This window comes from Primulina eburnea, chromosome 4, assembly GCF_022965805.1.
Source record: "Primulina eburnea isolate SZY01 chromosome 4, ASM2296580v1, whole genome shotgun sequence".
Lineage (NCBI taxonomy): Eukaryota > Viridiplantae > Streptophyta > Magnoliopsida > Lamiales > Gesneriaceae > Primulina > Primulina eburnea.
In genome coordinates, this window is record NC_133104.1 from 9,474,442 (window position 1) to 9,479,761 (window position 5,320).

At 38.6% G+C, this 5,320-nt stretch overlaps 1 long non-coding RNA gene across 1 annotated transcript; it reads left to right on the top strand.

The window, feature by feature from the left end:
- The first annotated feature begins 3,017 nt into the window (after positions 1–3,017).
- On the top strand, positions 3,018–5,006 carry LOC140829770 (uncharacterized). The gene is made up of 3 exons (XR_012117521.1): positions 3,018–3,399; positions 4,228–4,292; positions 4,892–5,006. It is a non-coding gene; the product is annotated as an uncharacterized lncRNA (long non-coding RNA).
- The last annotated feature ends 314 nt before the right edge of the window (positions 5,007–5,320 follow it).

The following is a 5,320-nucleotide window of genomic DNA, read 5'->3' on the forward strand; positions in this document are numbered from 1 at the left end:
GAGATATTGGACAGAGTTGGTGATCGAGCCTACAGATTAGTCTTACCGCCAGATCTTGACAGAGTTCACAATGTGTTTCATGTTTCGATGCTCAGGAAGTATATTGCGAATCCTTCCCATGTTCTTCGCCACGAGCCATTGGACTTGACGCCGAATTTGACTTATCAAGAGATTCCGATTCAGATTCTGGATCGCAGAGTTAGAGTTTTAAGGAACAAAGAGATCGGCATTGTAAAAGTCCTTTGGAGGAACCATTTGATCGAAGAGGCTACGTGGGAACCAGAGGATGAGATGAGAGAGAAGTATCCTGAGTTATTCGTGCAGTGACGTCAATTTCGCGGACGAAATTTGTGGGGCCCTTAGCTCCTAATCGTTATTACAACACAATTTGATTAGGATTAAGTAATCACAGCGGAAAACGGGTTTAAAATTTCTTTACAATGAGCCCAAAATATCTCTTCTGATATTTAAATACTAAAAATAGTATCTAAATTCAAATCATAAAACACGCCCACGCATAATCAAAACCAATCACATACAAACAACTCATATCCTCGGGACATGCCCCGGTATATAGATACATATACATATATACTGGGAACAACATATAAAATCTCAACTCAACAGTGGCTCCCTCCAAAAGTACCCTCTCCGGTCTCCTGATATCCTGGAGTACCTGCCATTGTCCACACACAAAGACAACAACAGCCCCCCTTGGGGATGAGCAAAGCTCCGTATGGAACAACCAATCATATATACTACAGATATCTAAACAATGATATATGGTATGCAATGCATGTATGTCGTGGAGGTATCAGGTCAAATGCCCATCCACTGAGCACATGTCAGAATCAATCGAATCGCTATCAAATCAAATCAATGCTCGAGCTGGCACACCGGCCGATATGGGAATACACATATGACAACGTCGACGAAGCGTCGTCAATACCACATCTCATATCCAATCATATGGGGCCACAATTGTCTATGCTTTACGGGTCATATAATACCGGCATAGCGATTGTGTTCACAAACCCCGGAATCCAATCAAATCATATCAGGGTATCCAAGGATCATAGCTCAACGTGCATGTCATGTATCGATGTATGCATAAAATGATGTGTGTTAACAAAACATTTATTTTATACATCGATACTCAAATCTCAATGTCATGTATGCCATATCAAATCATCAAATAGGCACATAGACACGTATTCCAATCCAATCCAATCAATCCAATCATATATCATATAATACAGATACCTGTCGTATGTTACCCGGTCGCAACATACCTCAATTCTTCGTTCCAGTTGATGTAGTCTGAAGATATTGATATAATATTTGATCTACATCAATAACATACTCATTCCAATCAATAACACGCTCCAAAACCATTAATATGAGTTTCAAATATCATTTGAAACTTCAAATATTCATATCAAATCATAATCATATCATAATTCAATTCCGACTTCGAATATACGTTTATTGTCGGTTATTCTACTACATATCAGAAATTCAACTTCAAATACATGCTATTCCAGCACTTTAATATTTCAAGCTGCTGGAACTAGAAGAAAATTACCTCAGTCTGAAGCCCTCGACGCGACGATCACAAATATATAATTTGTTTCGCGTTTAGACAGCGTTTCAAAGTCGATTCGGACGAAAGAAATCGAAATCTCTAACTTTCCCTCGAAGTTATCGTATAAAAAAAATGGCGAAGGAAAGAGAAAAGAAGGGATTCTTATCCCCACCGCTCTCGCGCTCGGGCGGTAGAATTCTCGCGCCCGAGCGCGAGACATTCTGCCTCCAAGAAACATTTCTGCCGCGCTCGAGCGGTCAAAATTTACCGCTCGGGCGCGGAGTGTTCTGTCCGAGAACACTAGCCCTTTCTTCCTTGGCGCTCGGGCGGTCATTTTCTACCGCCCGGGCGCCACATGTTCTGTACAATTTTTTTGTTTTTGTATTATATTGGCGTCCGGCCTCTCATATCAAATTCGTACAACATCAATTCATATACAATATTCATTTCTCAATTCCATTGTCATAATATACATCAAATACATAATTATATGACAATTTCATAAACTATCGATAATCACGTAGGATTTACGATAATACGATACACGGTCCTTACATTTCTCCCCCTCTTAAAAGATTTCGTCCTCGAAATCTCAAACATCACTATATACATAACATTGGTAAACATAAACATGTCACCAGTTATAGTACATATCAAAGCTAAAATCAGAATAAGGATCAGAATACATCGAATACAATGGAATAGATGTCGTAGAATCAAACAAATGCGGATACGAATCTCGCATCTTGCTCTCCAATTCCCACGTCGATTCTTCAACACCATGTCGTGTCCATTGCACTCGTACCAGAGGAATCGATTTGTTTCTCAATATCTTTTCCTTTCGATCCATAATGCGAACAGGTTGTTCAACATAGGATAGAGAAGGATCCAGTTCAACCTCATCAGGTGCAAGTACATGTGACGGATCTGGTTCATATTTCCTCAACATAGAAACATGAAATACATCGTGAATGGTAGATAGAGCTGGTGGCAATGCCAATCGATACGCAAGATCACCAACTCGATCGAGAATCTCGTACAGACCAACATATTGAGGAGATAACTTCCCTCGCATGCCGAATCGAACAGTGCCTCTAAAGGGAGATATTTTCAAAAACACTCTATCACCTTTCTGGAATTCCAAGGGTCGTCTTCGTTTATTCGCATAACTCGTTTGACGATCCTGAGCAGCTTTCATCCGCTGCCGAATTAACTGAACCTTATCATTCATTTCCTGTATCATTTCAGGTCCAGTCAATTGTCTCTCACCAATCTCATCCCAGAATAACGGTGATCTACATCGTCTCCCATATAGATGTAATGACCCGATTTAATTATATGTTATTTGGCGATAATTAAGATTAATTATTTTAAATTGAGGAATTTAAAATAATTAAGCCAAAAATTAAATAGTGTGTTTAAAAATATGTATTAGAAAATATCGGTTTATAGACGATATTAAAATGCATATTGGAATTTAATAACACACGAGAGCAAAATAAATACAGACCGAGATAAATGGGCTTGAGTTATAAATATACATATACATACACACATATCGCATAAAAAGAGAAAAGAAGTGAGAGAAGGAAGAAAAGGGAAAAAGAAAGAAGAAACCCAATTCCCGCAACCCTTGGAGCAGCTGCGGGAAAGTTGCGATATCTCCTTCGTCCGGTGTCCAAATCTTGATCGGTCTGAAGGGGTGTCTTTCTAACATCCTAGGCTTCGATTCAAGTCAGAAATCACGAAATTTGATCAAGGGAGCGAGCAGATCGAAGCACCATTTCGTGAGCCCTGTTCTGTGCAGAATTTTGGTGAGTTCAGTTTTTGTGCTTCAGAAATTTGAAGTTTTGTGTATTGTGCGTTAAGAATCTCGACTTGTGGTTCCAAAAGAATTGGTAGCTCTAGTTTGTTAGCTTTCTATAGCCACTAGAATCATCGAATTTGGATAAGAAACGGATTTGATATGATTTTTCTACCATAATGTGTCAAAAACCGAACTCTGTACTGATGCGTGCAGAATACATTCTGTAATTCGAGTTTGTGACCTGTTTTCACTCGGATTCTGGACTTGTGATCTATATGAAAGTTGTAGAGCTATGTCTTGTCTTCGAAACGATAATTGACCCGTTAAATTCCATTAAGAATTGAGGGAGTTATGCTCATTTTACCGAAACTGCTCGGTCTGGGAATTCAGTCGGCGAGTTTGGGAGTAGCAGCATGTTCTTGCTTAATTCTGGAATTATCTACTAAGATTTTGGGAATGATTTCTTCTAGGAAAACTTATATATTTGAGTTGTCTTTCATCTCCAATTGGCGGATTTTGAATTGGGTCAATAATGAATTAGATATGAATTTTATGCTACAAGGTGTCGAACCAGAATCTGTACAGATTTATTGTTTTCAAAGTTTCTTGTTTTTGGTGTTTATCAGCATCTAGATGACGGATTTTTGTGTCGGTATCTTCTGATGAAATGTGGGATTTTGAGTTAGGATTTCATCCATATATGATAAGTGTAATTCGGTTAGGTTTTGATTGAGTTATGACCTTAAAATCGATCCTAGGTACAAGCTGGAATTGGTAAATTGTAATTGGATAAGAGTTGAGTATTTAATTGATGAAAATAAACTCATTGCCACAGGTTTTGATAACCAGGAAGCGCCGAGGTCTTCGTAATTATTGTGGTAATTTAATTTGAAGGTTAAGGTACGGATTGATCGATTTCTTACAGCGTCTATGTCGACGTGTAATTTAATTGATGTGAGTTAATTGATTTTATGTGAATTATGTGATTATGTGCTCTTTGTGGAATTTGGATGCAAATTTAAGATTATTCCTTATTTTCTTAAAATAAAACATGATTTTCAAATATATTGGAATAATCCAATAATCTATGGATTGATATACATTGTTGAGCACACATTCATATTGAGCCCTTCAGTTATTGATACCCGTTGATATTCGATTGAGATCTGTATATGATATTATATTGTGTCTTGTGGATTTTGGGCACCTTGACTCGGTCCGGCTTAGGTAGTTGCTGGCATCAAGTGTGAAGCCATATCCCTAGACACTGTCCGCTGAGTCGTGGACAGGTCCGCTGAGTCGTGGACCAGCTCGAGCATATTATGATTGTTGATATCGATCCTTTGACTCCTGACATCCAGACATCTTGCACCCGTACATGCATTGCATTGATTTCATTACATGTCATTTATATATGCTGTAATTTATTTGATCTTCGTACTGGGGTTTGACCCATGTCCTTTGGGGCTGCTGTGGTTTGTTCTGTGTTTCCATAGCAGGTCATGCAGGTGGTTCGTCTTCGGCTGCTCAGGATGAAGCACCGAGGGGCGCTAGAGCTCTTTGAGTTTTGAGCTCAAGCCTTTATTGTTTTTCTCTGTGAGTTCAGTCATCGAGTCCCCAGATATTATATTTATGTATTATGGAGTCTATGTATTACCGGGATATGCCCCGAGTAGTTGTATATTGTGTTTGTGGAGGATCGTTGTTGTGATTGTGCCTGGTTGGCATTGTTTTGCTTTGGATTTTTGTTGAGGGTTTCTATTTAGTCGTTTTGGTTATTTTATATTTTTCCGGTATGTCCTATTTACGGGGAGGTCATGCCGAAATTTCTATTGGGCCAAAAAGCAAAATTTTAACTCGTTTTCGCTGTTTATACTAATTATCTTGATTGTGTGTTAATAAAATATTAATCAGGAACAAGGCCCTCA